Source organism: Gorilla gorilla, chromosome 3, assembly GCF_029281585.2.
Source record: "Gorilla gorilla gorilla isolate KB3781 chromosome 3, NHGRI_mGorGor1-v2.1_pri, whole genome shotgun sequence".
NCBI lineage: Eukaryota > Metazoa > Chordata > Mammalia > Primates > Hominidae > Gorilla > Gorilla gorilla.
The window spans coordinates 48,094,536-48,113,583 of record NC_073227.2 but is presented as its reverse complement, the minus strand read 5'-3'; the positions used below and the strand labels follow the sequence as shown (position 1 = coordinate 48,113,583).

Sequence of the window (19,048 nt, the reverse complement as noted above, 5' to 3'; positions counted from 1 at the left end):
GCAACATAAGTATGCCTGACTGATTTTTGACTATGGTGCAAAAGCAATTCAATAGAGAAAAGACCACCTTTTCAACAAATGATACTGGAACAAGTGGACATCAATCAGTAAAAAATAAACCTTGACCTAAGTCTCATGCTTACCCTTTAGTATTCTTGGAAATTTACAGAAATATTTACAGAAATATTAACTCACAATGGACCACAGATTTAAATGTTTAAGACATAAAGCTATAAAATTTTCAGGAAAAAAGGGGAAAATCTCTCCTTGTGGGAACTAAAAAAAAGAGAGAGAGAAAATCTTCAGAAGCTAAGGCTAGGCAAAAACATGGCATGGGCCATAAAAGGAAAAACTGATCGTGGCTGGGTGCAGTGGCTCATGCCTGTAATCCCAGCACTTTGGGAGGCTGAGGCACGCAGATCACTTGAGCTCAAAAGTTCAAGACCAGCCTGGCCAACATGGCAAAACCCCGTCTCTACTAAAAATACAAAAATTGGCCAGGTGTGGTGGCATGTGCCTGTAATCCCAGCTACTTGGGAGGCTGAGGCAAGAGAATGGTTTGAACCCAGGAGGCAGAGGCTGTAGTGAGCCAAGATGGCACTAGTGCACTCCAGCCTGGGTGACAGAGCAAGACTATGACTCAAAAAAAAAAAAAAAAGGCAAAACTGATAAATTATAGTTCATCAAATCAAAACTTTTGTTTGATGAAAGACCTGGCTAAAAGGATGAAAAGACAAGCTACAGACTATGAGAAAATACTTACATACCACATTCAGGATAAGGACTAATATCTAAAATCTATTAACAACCTATCAAAACTCAACAGTATGCCAGGCATGGTGGCTCATGCCTGTAAACCTAGCACTTTGGGAGCCCCACAGGGGCTGAAGAGGGGGGGAATCCCTTAAGCCCAGGAGTTCAATACCAGCCTAGACAAAATAGTGAGACCCTGTCTCTATGAAAAAATAGAAAAAAATCAGCCAGGCGTGGTGGCACGTGCCTGTAATCCCAGTTACTCAGGAGCCTAAGGTGGAAGGATCGTTTGCAGCTGGGAGGTTGAGCCTGCAGTGAGCTATGATCATGCCATTGCACTCCAGCCTAGGTGACAGACAGAGACCCCGTTTCAAAAAAACACACACAAAAAAAACAAAAAATAAAAACCAAACAATTAGAAAATCAGCAAAAAAGGAGAAAAAACACTACACGAAAGAGGAGATACAGGTGGCAAATAAGTACATAAAAAGATGTTCAACATCACTAACCATTAAGTAAGTGCGAATTAAAACTCTAATGAGGTCAGGCGCGGTGGCTCATGCCTGTAATCCCAGCATTTTGGGAGGCCAAGGTGGGCAGATCACCTGAGGTCAGGCATTCAAGACCGGACTGACCAACAAGGAGAAACTCCGTTTCTAGTAAAAATACAAAATTAGCCAGGCGTAGTGGTGCATGCCTGTAATCCCAGCTACTCGGGAGGCTGAGGCAGGAGAATCACTTGAACCCGGGAGGCGGAGGCTGCAGTGAGCGGAGAACACAATATTGCCCTCCAGCCCAGGCAACAAGAGCGAAATCCCATTGCAAAAAAAAAAAAAAAAAACTATAATGAGATATTACTTACCTATCAAATTGACTAAAATAAAAAACAGGTACAACACCAAATGATGGCAAGACTTCAAAGAAACAACATCACTTATAGTTGCTGATGGGAATGTAAAATGGTACAGTCACTCTGAAAAATATTCTGCAGTTTCTTAAACTAAATATACAACTACCATACAACTCAGCAATTGCACTTCTGGGCATTTATCAGGACTGAAAAATTATATTCATCTAAAAACCTGTAAACAAATGTTTACAGCAGCTTTATTCATAATAACCAAAAACTGGAAACAACTCATGTCCTCCAGTAGATAAATGGTTAAACAAATTATGGTACATCCATTCCATGAAATACTAGTCAGCAATAAAAACATATTACTGATGCATACAACAACCTGGATGAAATTCCAGAGTATTATGCTCAGTAAAAGCCAGTCTTAGCCGGGCGTGGTGGCTCCCGTCTGTAATCCCAGCACTTTGGGAGGCCAAGGCAGGCGGATCACCTGAGGTCAGGAGTTTGAGACCATCCTGGGCAGCATAGTGAGACCAGCCTGGCCAACGTGGCAAAACCCTGCCTCTACTAAAAATACAAAAATTAGCTGGGCATTGTGGCGCATGCCTGTAATCCCAGCTACTTGAGAGGCTGAGGCAGGAGAATCACTTAGAACCCAGGAGACAGAGGTTGCAGTAAGCCGAGATCGAGCCATTCAGCCTGGGCAACAGAGAGACACTCTGTCTCAAAAAGTAAAAAAATCTAAAAAAAAGCCAGTCCTAAAAGGCTATATTGAATTATTCCACTTACACAACATTCCTTTTTTGGGGGGGGGGGGGGGGGGTGCACGTGGAGTGGGGGAAGGTGGCTCATGCCTGTAATCCCAAAACTTTGGGAGGCCAAGGTGGGCAGATCATTTGAGGCCAGAGTTCAAGACCAGCCTACGCAACATGGCAAAACCCAGTCTCTACCAAAAATACAAAAAATTAGCTGGGTGTGGTGGCACATGCCTGTAATCTCAGCTACTCCAGAGGCTGAGAAACAAAAATTGTTTGAATCCAGGAGGTAGAGGTTGCAGTGAGCCAAGATCAAGCCACTGCTCTCCAGCCTAGGTGACAGAGTGAGACTTAGCCTCAAAAAAACCTAATTTTTTAATTTTGAAAAAAGTATGTAAAATTCAAATGAAACTCCCCTCTCTGTAACCATTAACACAAGAAGCTTCCCCTACTTAAAAAAAAAATTTTTTTTAAGGAGGGGAAGGGGAAAAGGAAAGAAACATAAGAGGAAGAAAGAAAGAGGTAAGGAGGAAGGGGTGAAACAGTAAGAACACAGAAGATTTGATCTGTGCAATAAATATAACTTGACTCCATATCTATAGAACATTGAACCCAATAGCCACAAAACACAATTTACTTTCAAGTGCACATGGAATTATACTAGAAATCAGTAGCAAAAAATGTAATTACAGCAGGCACGATGGCTTACACCTATAATGCCAGCACTTTAGGAGGCTGAGGTGGGAGGATCACCTGAGTCCAGGAGTTCGAAACCAGCCTGGGCACCATAGTGAGACCCCCATCTCTACAAAAAATCTTTTAAAAACTTAGTCAGGCATGGTGCCGTTCACCTGTGGTCCCAGCTACTCAGGAGGCTGAGATGGGAGGATCACTTCAGCCCAGGAGGTCAAGGCTACAGTGAGCTCTGATCGCACCACTACATTCCAGCATGAGCAACAAAGCAAAACGTTGTCTCAAAAGTATAAATAAATAAATTTTTAAAATATATATAATATATATAATTAGAATCCAAATTTCTTGAAAATTAAGAAATATACTTTCCATAAGTCTTTTTCTTATGTTCTTCTTTTTAAATTTTTTTTATTTGGTCAGGCCCAGTGGCTTATGCCTGCAATTGCACTTTGGGAGGCCAAGGCGGGTGGATTACTTGAGGTCAGGCATTCGAAACCAGCCTGACCAACACGGTGAAACCTCATCTCTACTACAAATACAAAAATTAGCTGGGCATGGTGGCGCACACCTGTAATCCCAGGTACTTGGGAGGCTGAGGCAGGAGAATCAATTGAAGCCAGGAGGCGGAGGTTGCAGTGAGCCAAGATCATGCCACTGCACTCCAGCCTGGGTGACAGGGTAAGACTTCGTCTCAAAAACAAAAAAATAAATAAATAATTTTTAAATTTTTTTTCTTATTTTTGTAGAGACAGTGTCTTGCAATGTTGTCCAGGCTGGTCTCAAACTCCTGGACTTGTCCAGGCACGATGGTTCACACCTGTAATCCAGGTTGGTCTGGCATTCGAGACCAGACCTGGACAACATGGTGAAACCCTGTCTCTACTAAAAATACAAAAACTAGCAAAAAAAAAAAAAAATTAGCCGGGCATGTTGGCAGGCCTGTAATCCCAGCTACTCAGGAGCTGAGGCAGGAGGATCGCTTGAATCCAGCAGGCAGAGAGGTTGCAATGAGCTGAGATCAAGCCATTGCACTCCGGCCTGGGTGACAAAAGCAAAACTCCGTCTCAAAAAAAAAAACAAAAAACAAAAAAAAAACTCCTGGCCTCAAATATTCCTCCTGCCTCAGCCTCCCAAAGTGCTGGGATTACAGGTGTGAGCAGCACACTTAGCTAGATTATATTTCTTTATACCAACAACTAGAAAATAAAATTAAATCAAATGATCAGTTCTCAGTTCTTGTCTTTCTAGACCTATCAACAGCACTTAAACAGCTGATCAATCTCTCCCCCAAGAACTGGCTTTCTTCTCCCGAGGACACTGCCACTCTCGAGATTTTCACATCTCTCAACTTGGAAACAATACAGTGTTCCAGAGCTCAGTCCTAGGGCCTGTTCTTTTCCCTCTTTTCCCTCTACAAAAAATTTAAAAATTAGCCAGGCATGGTGGCGTGCCTGTAATTCCAGCAACTCTGGAAGCTTAGGCAGGAGGATCACTTGACTCCAGGAGTTGGAGGCTGCACTGAGCTATGATTGTGCCACTGCACTCCAGCCTCAGTGACAGTGAGACCCCATCTCTTAAGAAAAAGAATAAAAAATAAATCCTATCAACATGCTAACAAATTTACATCTTCAGCCAGCAACTCTTCTCTGACTCTAGACCCACATCAAACTATTCACTGAACATCTCTACTTTGTGTATCTAAAAAACATCTCAGGCTGGGCGCAGTGACTCAGGCCTGTAATCCCAGCACTTTGGGAGGCTGAGGCGGGCAGATTGCCTGAGGTCAAGACCAGCCTGGTCAACATGGCCAAACCCCATCTCTACTAAAAATATAAATTCGCCGGGTGTGGTAGCTCACGCTTGTAATCCCAGCACTTTGGGAGGCCAAGGCAAGTGGATCACAAGGTCAGAAGTTCGAGACCAGCCTGGCCAACGCAGTGAAGCCCCGTCTCTATTAAAAATATAAAAATTAGCTGGGCGTGGTAGTGGGCACCTGTAATCCCAGCTACTCGGGAGGCTGAGGCAGGAGAATCGCTTGAACCTAGGAGGCGGAGGTGGCAGTGAGCTGAAATCACACCACTGCATTCCAGCCTGGGCGACACAGCGAGACTCCATCTCAAAAAAAAAAAAAAAAAATGCCGGGCGCTGTGGCTCACACCTGTAATCCCAGCACTTTGGGAGGCCAAGGTGGGCAGATCACCTGAGGTCGGGAGTTCAAGATGAGCCTGACCAATATGGAGAAACCCCGTCTCTACCAAAAATACAAAATTAGCCAGGCATGGTGGCCCAGCTACTCAGGAGGCTGAGGCAGGAGAATCGCTTGAACCCAGGAGGCGGAGGATGCAGTGAGCCAAGATCATGCCACTGCACTCCAGCCTAGCAACAGAGAGAAACTCTGCCTCAAAAAAAAAAAAAAAAAAAAAAAAAAAAAAATATATATATATATATATATATATATATACAAAATTTGGCTGGGCGTGGAGGTGCATGCCTGTAATCCCAGCTACTTGCCAGGCTGAGCCAGGAGGATTGCTTAAACCTGGGAGACAGAGGTTGCAGTGAGCTGAGATCGTGCCACTGCACTCCAGTCTAGACAAAAGACCAAGACTCCATCTCGGAGGAAAAAAAAAAAAATCTCAAACCAGGCATATCTAAAAGTGACCTGATTCTCCTCTGCCACCCTGCCCTATCTATAGTAATTGCAATCTCAGCTAATGGCAATTTCTACTTGTTGAAGCCAAAAACTAAGTCATTTTTGCCTATTCTTTCCCTCACACCTCATCATTCAGCAAATCCTGCCAGTTGTAAATTCAAAATAAGCTGGGTGCGGTGGCTCACGCCTGTAATCCCAGTACTTTGAGAGGCCAAGGCAGGTGGATTACCTGAGGTCAGGGGTTCAAGACCAGCCTGGGCAACATGCCGAAACCCCGTCTCTACTAAAAGTTCAAAAATTAGTTGGGAGTGGTGGCGCATGCCTGTAATCCCAGCTACTCAGGAGGCTGAGGCAGGAGAACCCAGGAGGGGGAGGTTGCAGTGAGCAGAGATCACACCACTGCACTCCAGCCTGGGTGACAGAGTGAGACCCCGTCTGAATGAATGAAGGAATAATAAATCCAAAATGCATTTAAAGTCATCACCTTCACCACTACCATCTGTATCAAAGGTAGCGTCGTGGATTGGTTTTAAGTGTGGGAGCTCCCAAATTTCTATTTATACCAGCTTTATTAAAATATAATATGTAAACCATAAAATTCACCATTTCAAAAGTGTACAATTCAGTGGTTTCCAGTATATTCAGAGTTGTACAACTATCACCACTAATTCCAGAACATTTCTATTAACTCAAGAAGAAACCCCACCACCCATTAGTAACCATTCCCATTCCTCCCTCTCCTATCCCCTGGCAACCACGAATCTACTTTTGTCTCTATAGGTTTACCTATTCTAGGCATTTATATGAAGAGAATTCTATAATCTAAAACATGGCCTTTTGTGACTGGCTCCTTTCGCTTGGCATGTTTTCCAGGTTCATCCATGTTGTAGCCTGTATTGGTACTTCACCGATACTGCTAGAAAATATTGCGTGGTACGGATATAACACATTTTATGTACATATGCATCAAGTGATGGACATTTGGGTTGTTTCTACTTTTTGGCTATGGTGAATAATGTTGCTATGAACATTTGTATAAGAGTTTGCTGTGGACATGTTTTCATATCTCTTAAGTATATATCTAAGAGTGGAATTGCTAGTTCATATGGTAACTCTATGTTTAACCTTTTGAGGAACTGCCAAACGGTTTTCCAAAGCAGCTGCACCAATTTCAGCTTCCACCAGCAATGTGTGAGGGCTCTGATTTCTCTAATCCTCACCAACACTGTTACCGTCCATTGTTTTGTTTTGGGTTTGTTTTTCTTTTTTTCCTTTTGTTTTTTCCTTTTTCTATGTCCGCACTGCCCCCCAACCCCGCTTCATAATACAGAACAGGCACAGGGCGTGGGCTGAAGTATACGGGGTAGGTTTACTCTATCTCCTCTTTCTATACAGTCAGTGTAAGAATACAGCCCGGCCGGGTGCTGTGGCTCACACCTGTAATCCCAGCACTTTGGGAGGCTGAGGCAGGCAGATCACGAGGTCAGGAGATCGAGACCATCCTGGCTTAAACGGTGAAACCCCGTCTCTACTAAAAATACAAAAAATTAGCCGGGTGTGCTGGCGGGTGCCTGTAGTCCCAGCTACTCGGGAGGCTGAGGCAGGAGAATGGCGTGAACCCGGGCGGCAGAGCTTGCAATGAGCCGAGATTGAGCCACTGCACTCCAGCCTGGGGGACAAAGCAAGACTCTGTCTCAAAAAAAAAAAAAAAAAAAAAAAAGAATACAGCCTGTGGCAAGCACCAGGAGGTGTTGGGTTGGTTTGTTTGGTTAGGCTTTTTGGTTGTTTTTTATTTTGGAGACAGAGTCTCACTCTTGCACACGCTGGTCTCGAAGTCCTGGGCTCAAGGAACTAACTCTTCCACATAATCCTAGTGGTATCTAGCTGTGGTTTTGATTTGCATTTTCCTAAGGACAAATGTTGTTGACCATCTTTACATGTTCTTATTGGCATTTATATACTTTTTTGAATAAATGTCTGTTTGGATTCTTTTGCCTATTTGTAAATTGGGTTGTTTCTATTATTAAGCTGAATCCAGGATTGTTAGAATATTGAATACAACACCTCTTTAGATTGATATAATGGAAATTTAGACAGCCATTTAAAAAGACTATGTTTTGAATAATTTTTTTTTTTTTTTTTTTTTTGAGACAGGGTCTCGCTCTGTCGCCCAGGCTGGAGTGCAGTGGCGCCATCTCGGCTCACTGCAGCCTCCACCTCTTGGGTTCAAGCAATTCCCCTGCCTTAGCCTCCCAGTTTGCTGGGACTACAGGCGCTCGCTACCACACCCAATTTATTTTGTTATTTTTTTTGAGATGGAGTTTCGCTCTTGTTGCCCAAGCTAGAGTGCAATGGTGCAACCTTGGCTCACTGCAACCTCTGCCTCCCAGATTCAAGCGAGTCTCCTGTCTCAGCCTCCTGAATAGCTGGGATTACAGGCATGTGCCACCACACCCGGCTAATTTTGTATTTTTAGTAGAGATGGGGTTTCTCCATGTTGGTCAGGCTGGTCTCAAACTCCTGATCTCAGGTGATCCACCCACCTTGGCCTCTCAAAGTGCTGGGATTACAGGCGTGAGCCACAGCACCCAACCTTATTTTTGTATTTTTTAGTAGCGATGGGGTTTCACCACATTGGCCAGGCTGATCTCAAACTCCTGACCTCAGGTAATCCACCCATCTCAGCCTCCCAAAATGCTGGGATAAAGGCATGAGCCACTGTGCCCAGCCTGATTTGGATAATATTTAACTGCAGTTTTTTGTTTTTGTTTTTTATTTTTGAGACAGTCTCACACTGTCACCCAGGCTGGAGTGCAATGGCACAATCTCGGCTCACTACGACCTCCAGCTCCCGCGTTCAAGCAATCCTCCTGCCTCAGCCTCCCTAGTAGCTGGGATTACAGGCATGCGGCACCACGCCCCGCTAATTTTTGTATATTTAGTAGAGACAGGGTTTTACTATGTTGGTCAGATTGGTCTTGAACTCCTGACCTCAGGTAATCCGCCCACCTCGGCCTCCCAAAGTGCTGGGATTTCAGGTGTGAGCCACCTCGCCCGGCCTTCACTGTAGTTTTCTAAAAGAGAATGTTAGAAATGAAAGCAAGACACTCAACTAAATATAATCTACCCAGACACACAAAAGGGACTGAATTAAATTAGACTGGAAAAGAAATCTCTGGATAATAGAATCATAGGTGATTTTTAAAATATATTTTTATATGCTACTTTCGCATTTTCCACATAATCCGTAATAAATGCATTTTTTCCATAATCAGGAAAAAATCATTATTATAAATTAAAGGTGAATCATGGACTTCCCTCTGTACTTCCTCCAGTTTGCAAGGTATATATCCCTTCCATTCCCTTTTTTTCACTGTGTCTATTTGTATGTAAAAAGATCTAAACATATAGGCAGTTTTAGTGTCCAAATAATGTTTAGCATATTAAAGAAAACTCTTGCCAGGCGCAGTGGCTCATGCCTGTAATCCCAGCACTTTGGGAGGCTGAGGTGGGCGGATCACGAGATCAGGAGATCGAGACCATCCTGGCTAAAACAGTGAAACCCCATCTCTACTAATAATACAAAAAAAAAAAAAATTAGCCAGGCGTGGTGGCAGGCGCCTGTAGTCCCAGCTACGTGGGAGGCTGAGGCAGTAGAATGGCGTGAACCCGGGAGGTGGAGCTTGCAGTGAGCCAAGATCACGCCACTGCACTCCAGCCTGGCGAGATTCCATCTCAACAAATAAATAAATAAATGAGAAAATTCTGATGTATAAAAACATATATAGGCCAGGCACGGTGCTTCACGCCTGTAATCCCAGCACTTTGGGAGGCCGAGGCAGGCAGGTCACTAGATCAGGAGATCGAGACCAGCCTGGCCAACATGGTGAAACCCTGTCTCTACTAAAATACAAAAAATTAGCTGGGCGTGGTGGCACGTGCCTGTAGTCCCAGACAGAGGCAGGGGAATTGCTTGAACCTAGAAGACGGTGGTTGCAGTGACTGAGATGGCGCCACTGCACTCCAGCCTGGCAAAAGAGCAAGACTCCACCTCAAAAAAAAAAATTATATATATACACAGCTCACACTATCTCCCAATCACCTGTTCTACTTATAAATGCAGTTTATCTCAATCCCACATATTCTACTGTAAGTGATGCTCAGGTTTAACTATTTTATCATCTAATCTCACGTATCTTCCTTTTTTCATGACAGCCTCCTTATTAATACATTAGTTTAAATAACCTTGTATAGCATCTTCATATACATACCTGACCTAAACAGAGATTGTATTTGAAAAGGATATAGAAAATAAGAATGCATAAGTGAAGTTTGATATATTATGGAGAAATGTGAATGGACTGGCTCAAATGAACAATGTAAAAACAAATATATTCCCCTCTCCCATCCTCAAAACAAATAATTATTAACAATACCATGAATATATGCATTTTTCAAATTCTTCTACCTCTATTATATAATTTTAACCTGATGTAAAATCTAATCAATACTTGCTCACTGATTATCATCATAATATTCCAACATGGTAAGCAGAGGTCTTATCAACTCTAGATTTTTGTTTTTGTTTTTGAGACAGTCTCCCTCTGTCACCCAGGCTGAGCTGCAGTGGCATGATCTCAGCTCACCACAGCCTCAACTGCTCATGCTTAAGCAATCCTCCTGCCTCAACCTCCCAAGCAGCAAGGGCTATAGGCACATGTCACTCAGCTAATTTTAATTTTTTGTTTTTCTTTTAATAAGGACATATGTTCACTTAAGCAGTTTTTTAAAATTCAGGGTTAACATGAAATCTACAAATAGTAATAGAATGAACAAACATGATCTCTAATAGTGTTATGGCAATGGTCAATACTGACATTATTTGCCTGTGGTTTTCCTACACTGAAAAAAAAAATACTGCCATTAAAGTAGATATACCAATAAACACTTCAAAAAAAAAAAAAAAAACCATCCAGGGTGGGCACAGTGGCTCACACCTGTAATCCCAGCATTTTGGGAGGCCGAGGCAGGAGGATCATTTGAGCTCAGGAATTCAAGACCATCCTGGGCAACACAGCAAGAGCCTCTCTCTAAATAAATAAATAAACAAAAAATACAAAACCTTCCCACTGAAAACCACATCATCAATACAAAAAAAGCACCATTATCAGGCCAGGCACAGTGGCTTATGCCTATAATCCCAGCACTTTGGGATGCTGAGGCAGGAGGATCACTTGAGGTCAGGAGTTCAAGACCAGCCTGGCCAACACGGTAAAACCCCATCTCTACCAAAAATACAAAAATTAGCCAAGTGTGGTGGTGCACACTTGTAATCCCAAATATTCAGGAGGCTGAGGTTGGAGAATCGCTTGAGATCGCGCCACTGCATTCCAGCCTGGGCAACAGAGTGAGACTCCACTCTAAACAACTAAAAAAATGAAAATAAAAATTAAAAAGCACCATATCATTTTTCAAGATACACAATTTTATTACAGATTTTCTTAAAAAAACAAAATGCAGTATCCTAAAAATCCCAAACATTGCTATTGATACTAATTCTGAGGCCAAGTGTAGGTGGCTTATCCCTGTAATCCCAGCACTTTGGGAGGCCACAGTGGGCGAACTGCTTGACCCCAGGAGTCCAAGACCAGCCAGGGAAACATTATAAAACCTGTCTCAACAAAAAAATACAAAACAATTAGCTGGGCGTAATGGTGCACACCTGTAGTCCCAGCTACTTGGGAAGCTAAGGTGAGAGGATCAGTTGAGCCAAGGAAGTCAAGGCTGCAGTTGAGCCATAAGCATGCCACTGTACTCCAGCCTGGGCGATAAAGCGAGACCCTGACTCAAAGAAAAAAAGTAAAAAAAAAAAAAGGATATTAATTCCAAGTTTGCTATGCCACCATACACAAGTCAAGAAACTTAAAAAAACCATTAAATATTTAGGAATATTGGGCTAGACACGGTGGCTCACATCTGTAATCCCAGCACTTTGGGTGGCCGAGGCAGGTGCATCACCTAGACCAGGAGTTCAAGACCTGCCTGGCCAACATGGTGAAACCCTGTCTCTACTAAAGATACAAAAAGTAGCCGGCCATGGTGGCACATGACTGTAGTCCCGGCTACTCAGGACACTGAAGCATGAGAATCTCTTGAAACCAGGAGGCTGAAATCCTGCCACTGCATTCCAGCCTGGGCAACACAAGACTGTCTCAAAAAATAATAATAATAAATACACACACACACACACACACACATATTTAGAAATATTCAACATCAGAAGCTTTAAAATCCAATTCAAAAAGGTACAAGCTGCATTTTTTTAAGTATTTTCTCTAAAAAGAACCTTATCAGCTATACAAATATCTGTACAGTTTTTATACTGAAGCTAAAAATATGGAACACTTCACGAATCTGCGTGTCACATCCTTGCACAGAGGCCATGCTCATCTTCTCTGTATCATTCCAATTTTAGGAAATGTGCTGCACTCCATATCATTTTATAAATAAATCTTTTATATGTAGTATATGACAAGGACAATTAAGTTTGAATATTTTACCTCGGTGGAACAATATCCAGAAAATAACAGATCTCTATAACAATCAAAAAAGATATTCTGGCTGAGTGCGGTGGCTCACGCCTATAATCCTAGCACTTTGGGAGGCTGAAGTGGATGGATCACTTGAGGTCAGAAGTTCAAGACTAGCCTGGTCAACATAGTGAAACCCCACCTCTACTAAAAATACAAAAATTAGTCGAGTGTGGTGGCCGGTGCCTGTAATTCCAGCTACTCAGATGGCTGAGGCAGGAGAATCGCTTGAATCCGGGAGGCAGAGGTTGCAGTGAGCCAAGATCGCGCCACTGCACTCTAGCCTGGGTGACAGAGCGAGACTCAGTCTCAAAAAAAAAAAAAAGATATTCTGGCCAGACACAGTGGTTCACGCCTGTAATCCCAGCACTTTGGGAGGCCGAGGCAGGCAGATCATTGAGGTTGGGAGTTCAAGACCAGCCTGGGCAACATGGTAAAACCCTGTCTCCACTAAAAATACAAAAAACAGCCAGGCATGGTGGTACACACCTGTAGTCCCAACTACTCAGGAGAACTGCTTGAACCCAGGAGGCAGAGGTTGCAGTGAGCTGAGATTACGCCACTGCACTCCAGCATGGGCAACAGAGCAAGACTCTCTCAAAAACAAAAACAAAAATACACACACACACACACACACACACACACATATTCTACATAATATTCAATATCGACCAACCAGGAATAATAGGCCTAAGAAAACTGACACTAAGAACCAAATATTTAGCTCCTTAAGACCATCAAAAAAGAAACAAACAAAAAAAAATCTCTCTATATGTAATATATAGGGAAGTTACAGGACCCAAACATAGCATGTTCCCAAACACGATCAGCAAACAACTTCCTCAGAAAGAGAAGCTACCAAAAACCAGTATCATCAATGTCTTTCCCAAGGATTAAGTTACCTACAAGATGATTTCAAAATACTACTGTGATAAGAAAAAGGTAGATGCTAAAATCTCATGACATACCAAAAGTATGTCACTAAAAAAGATATTTTTGGGCTGGGCGTGGTGGCTCACACCTGTAATCCCAGCACTTTGGGAGCCCAAGGCGGGTGGACCACAAGGTCAGGAGATTGAGACCATCCTGGCTAACATGGTGAAACCCTGTCTCTACTAAAAATACAAAAAATTAGCCAGGCGTGGTGGCGGGAGCCTGTAGTCCCAGCTACTCGGGAGGCTGAGGCAGGAGAATGGCATGAACCCAGGAGGCGGAGCTTGCAGTGAGCCGAGATGGTGCCACTGCGCCCAGCCTGGGTGACAGAGCAAGACTCAGTCTCAAAAAAAAAAAAAAAAGATATTTTTGGGTTTTTTTTGATACAAAGTCTCCCTCTGTCACCTAAGCTAGAGTGCAGTGACAGGATCTGAGCTCAATGCTACCTCCACCTCCCAGGTTCAAGTGATTTTCCTGCCTCAGCCTCCCAAGTAGCTGGGACCACAGGTGTGCAACACCACGCCTAGCTAATTTTTGTACTTTTAGTAGAGACAGAGTTTCACCATGATGGCCAGGCTGGCCTCGAACTCTTGACCTCAAGTGATCCTCCTGCCTCAGTGTCTCTAAGTACTGGGATTACAGGCAGGAGCCACCACACCTGGCCAAAAAATACTTTTTATAGAAAATGTAACCGCCCCTCTCCCTCTCCCTCTCCCTCTCCCTCTCCCCACGGTCTCCCTCTCCCTCTCCCTCTCCCCACGGTCTCCCTCTGATGCCGAGCCGAAGCTGGACGGTACTGCTGCCATCTCAGCTCACTGCAACCTCCCTGCCTGATTCTCCTGCCTCAGCCTGCCGAGTGCCTGCGATTGCAGGCGCGCGCCGCCCCGCCTGACTGGTTTTCGTATTTTTTTGGTGGAGACGGGGTTTCGCTGTGTTGGCCGGGCTGGTCTCCAGCTCCTAACCGCGAGTGATCTGCCAGCCTCGGCCTCCCGAGGTGCCGGGATTGCAGACAGAGTCTCGTTAACTCAGTGCTCAATGGTGCCCAGGCTGGAGTGCAGTGGCGTGATCTCGGCCCGCTACAACCACCTCCCAGCCGCCTGCCTTGGCCTCCCAAAGTGCCGAGACTGCAGCCTCTGCCCGGCTGCCGCCCCGTCTGGGAAGTGAGGAGCGTCTCCGCCTGGCCGCCCATCGTCCGGGATATGAGGAGCCCCTCTGCCCGGCTGCCGCCCCGTCTGGGAAGTGAGGAGCGTCTCCGCCTGGCCGCCCATCGTCCGGGATATGAGGAGCCCCTCTGCCTGGCTGCCCAGTCTGGAAAGTGAGGAGTGTCTCTGCCCGGCCGCTATCCCATCTAGGAAACAAGGAGCGCCTCTTCCCGGCCGCCATCACATCTGGGAAGTGAGGAGCGTCTCTGCCCGGCCGCCCATCGTCTGAGATGTGGGGAGCACCTCTGCCCTGCCGCCCATCGTCTGAGATGTGGGGAGCACCTCTGCCCTGCCGCCCCGTCCGGGATGTGAGGAGCGTCTCTGCCCGGCCGCCCCGTCTGAGAAGTGAGGAGACCCTCTGCCTGGCAACCGCCCCATCTGAGAAGTGAGGAGCCCCTCCGCCCAGCAGCCGCCCCGCCAGAGAAGTGAGGAGCCCCTCCGCCCAGCAGCCACCCCGTCTGGGAAGTGAGGAGCATCTCCACCCGGCAGCCACCTCGTCCGGGAGGGAGGTGGGGGGGTCAGCCCCCCGCCCAGCCAGCCGCCCCGTCCGGGAGGGAGGTGGGGGGGCCAGCCCCCCGCCCGGCCAGCCGCCCCGTCCAGGAGGGAGGTGGGGGGGGTCAGCCCCCTGCCCGGCCAGCCGCCCCGTCCGGGAGGTGAGGGGCACCTCTGCCCGGCCGCCCCTACTGGGAAGTGAGGAGCCCCTCTGCCCGGCCACCACCCCGTCTTGGAGGTGTACCCAACAGCTCATTGAGAACGGGTCATGATGACAATGGCGGTTTTGTGGAATGGAAAGGGGGGAAAGGTGGGGAAAAGATTGAGAAATCGGATGGTTGCCGTGTCTGTGGAGAAAGAGGTAGACATGGGAGACTTTTCATTTTGTTCTGTACTAAGAAAAAATTCTTCTGCCTTGGGATCCTGTTGATCTGTGACCCTACCCCCAACCCTGTGCTCTCTGAAACATGTGCTGTATCCACTCAGGGTTGAATGGATTAAGGGCGGTGCAAGATGTGCTTTGTTAAACAGATGCTTGAAGGCAGCATGCTCGTTAAGAGCCATCACCACTCCCTAATCTCAAGTACCCAGGGACACAAACACTGCGGAAGGCCGCAGGGTCCTCTGCCTAGGAAAACCAGAGACCTTTGTTCACTTGTTTATCTGCTGACCTTCCCTCCACTATTGTCCTGTAACCCTGCCAAATCCCCCTCTGCGAGAAACACCCAAGAATGATCAATAAAAAATAAAAAATAAATTAAAAAAAAAAAAAAGAAAATGTAACCAAATTAAAGTAACCAATCATCTTTAAATATATCTATCAGGGGCAGGCATGATGGCTCACACCTCTAATTCCAGCACTTTGGGAAGCCAAAGGAGGAGGATTGCTTAAGTGCAGGAGTTCAATACAAGCCCGGGCAACATAGGGAGAACACATCTCTGTGAAAAATTTAAAATTAGCTAGGCCTGGTGGTACATGCCTGTAGTCCCAGCTGCTCAGGAGACTGAGGTAGGAGGATTGTTTGGGCCTGAGAGGCCAAGGCTGCAGTAGGCAGTAATCAAAGCACTGCACTCCAGCCTGGGCAACAAAGCAAAACCCTGTCTCAAACAAACAAACAAGAAAAGAAATATGTATCTATCTATTACAACATCCTAAACACTTAGGAAAACAGTATAAATTATGGCAGAACTCATCCTTTGGAATACTATGCAGTAATAAAAAAAAGTTGGTGGAATATAGAAATAAGATGTGTAGGCCTGGCACAGTGGCTCATGCCTGTAACCCCAGCACTTTGGGAGGCCAAGGCAGGCGAATCATAAGGTCGGGAGTTCCAGACCAGCCTGGCCAATATGGTGAAACCCCATCTCTACTAAAACTACAAAAATTAGCCAGGCATGGTGGCATGCACCTGTAGTCCCAGCTACTGAGGAGGCTGAGGCAGAAGAATCACTTTAACTGGGAGGCAGAGGTTGCAGTGAGCTAAGATCGCGCCACTGCACTCCAGCCTAGGCGACAGAGTGAGACTCCATCTCAAAAAAATAAATAAATAAAAGAAAAGCTGTGTAAAAACTGGATAGACCTCTGAGACATGTTGTTAAACGTTAAAGCCAGTTGCTGAAAAATATATACCTTTAATTCCAAGTGTATTTCTGTATAATACATCAACACTGTCTATAATCCTTAACTACTTATTGCAGTACTAGTCTTGCTTAATTTAGAGTCAGTCGGTATTACTGACTTATTAATTTCCATCTATACGTGTTTATATCTACAACTAACAATGTTTCTTGAGAACATGGATCATGATATATACGCCAAAATGGTACTATGCATAGTACCACACATAAAACAGGTGCACAAATATTTATGGATGGCTAACAATATGTAAAATATGAAGAAGCAAGATTGGCCTATTTTTTATTTATTTACTTTTTTTTTTTCTTTACAGAGTCTCACTCTGTCGCCCAGGCTGGAGTGCAGTGGCAAGAGCTCAGCTCACTGCAGCCTCTGCCTCCCAGGCTCAAGCAATTCTCTTGTCTCAGCCTCCCAAGTAGCTGGGATTATAGGTGCATGCCAACATGTCCCACTAATTTTTGTATTTTTAGTGGAGACGGAGTTTTGCCATGTTAGCCAGGCTGGTCTCAAACTCCTGGCCTCAAGTGATCTTCCTGCCACAGCCTCCCAAAGTGCTGGGATTACAGGCGTGAGGCACCATGCCCAGCCAAGACTGGCCTTTAAGAAGCAGAGAAATGAAAACACTCATTAAATAGAAAAACTAACACCACAATTCAGTTCTTTATGCTTCCTCAGTCAACATGTCTTATACCGCGAAAGCTCTTTTGAAAATTCTAGTAACAAAATCTGTGATTATATTTTCCTTCTCATGAGGTGTTTTTTTAGTCCCTCAAATATATAAGTAAAAGCTTAGAAACCTGTGTAGGCCAGGCGTGGTGGCTCACACCTGTTGTCCCAGCACTTTGGGAGGCCGAGGCAGGCGGATCACTTGAGCCAAGGAGTTTGAGACCAGCCTGGGCAACATGACAAAACGCCATCTCTGGGCCGGACACGGTGGCTCACGCCTGTAATTCCAGCACTTTGGGAGGTCAAAGTGGGTGGATCACTTGAGGTCAAGGGTTAAGAGACTAGCCTGACCAATATGTGAAACCCCATCGCTACTAAAAATACAAAAATTACCTGGGCATGGTGGCACACATCTGTAATCCCAGCTACTTGGGAGGCTGAGGCAGAAGAATTGCATGAACCCAGGAGACGGAAGTTGCAGTGAGCCAAGATCGTGCCACTGCACTCCAGCCTGAGCAACAGAGCAACACTCCGTCTCAAAAAAAAGCAAAAACAAGCAGGGCTCGGTGGCTCACGCCTGTAATCCCAGTACTTTGGGAGGCTGAGGCAGGCGGATCACCTGAGGTTGGGAGTTTGAGACCAGCCTGACCAACAAGGAGAAAACTTGTCTCTACTAAAAATAAAAAATTAGCTGGATGTGGTGGCATGCGCCTGTAATCCCAGCTACTCGGGAGGCTGAGGCAGGAGAATCGCTTAAACCTGGGAAGCAGAGGTTGCAGTGAGCTGAGATCATGCCATTGCACTACAGCCTGGGCAACAAGAACGAAACTCCACCTCAAAAAAAACAAAACAAAAACAAAAACCATCTCTACCAAAAAATACAAAAATTAGCTGGGTGTGGTGGCATGCACCTGTAGTCCCAGCTACTCGGGAGGCTGAGGTGAGAGAATCGCTTGAGCCTAGCAGTTTGAGGCTGAAGTGAGTCAAGATCGCGTCACTGCACTCCACCCTAGGTGATAGAGCAAGACTCAATTAAAAAAAAAAAAATCTTATGTGTAAAATATTCATACTCTACAACTTTAATAACACTTACTGTCTGTCTAGCATCGATGCTGTCAACATGCTCATTAAGGCCACAGTTGATATATGCAAACTCTACACCTCTTCTTGTTATCCAACATGTCTTCTTACTATGAAAGGAAAGTTATATATTAAAGTCAAATTCACATCAAACTATAATCACAAAAGAAATCAAAGTCAAAAATGTCTATAATATTTATAATATATATGATATTCCAAAAAGAAAGTGACAAAAGAGAAAAGACAAGAAAGACTGCACTTATTGCCACTGGAGGTGACTATTGCACTCTGAAAAAGTCTGTATAAAAGAAAGTAACTAAGCATCTATTCTGCCTTTAAGTAGAACACTAATTCCAGGTAACAAAATAGCCTTAGTTGATGACAGAAACCTTATCTTTATAGAAGGTGGCTAGCTACTAAATGTATAAGGAACAACAGAACCCAAAACTAATTACCATTTTTTAACCAATAATTAAATAGCTAATCAAGAATCATCAACGAATGCTAAAATCATTACGTGAAAAGTTGGTAAAGAAATTGACCTGGCCAGGTGCGGTGGCTCACACCTGTAATCCCAGCACTTTGGAGACCAAGGTGGGTGGATCACTTGAGGTCAGGAGTTTGAGACCAGCCTGGCCAACATGGTGAGACCCCGTCTCTGCTAAAAATAAAAATTAGCTGGGCATGGTGGTGCACACCTGTAATCCCAGCTACTCAGGAGGGAGGCTGAGACAGGAGA

At 44.9% G+C, this 19,048-nt stretch overlaps 1 protein-coding gene and 2 pseudogenes across 3 annotated transcripts in view; all 3 read right to left on the bottom strand.

The window, feature by feature from the left end:
- N4BP2 (NEDD4 binding protein 2) overlaps positions 1-19,048 on the bottom strand; it is a 103,619-nt gene that overhangs the window by 67,723 nt on the left and 16,848 nt on the right. Inside the window, exon 1 of one of the 3 annotated variants that reach the window (XM_063705233.1) lies at positions 18,323-18,410. The exons of 1 other annotated variant lie outside the window; for it this stretch is intronic. The gene's annotated coding sequence lies outside the window, so the exon portion shown is untranslated. Of the gene's footprint in view, positions 1-18,322; positions 18,411-19,048 lie in introns of those variants that run through there. One more of the 3 variants, XM_055384814.2, reaches the window with a different exon arrangement.
- Positions 7,019-7,137, bottom strand: LOC115934472 (uncharacterized; annotated as a pseudogene).
- Positions 12,101-12,199, bottom strand: LOC115934392 (uncharacterized; annotated as a pseudogene).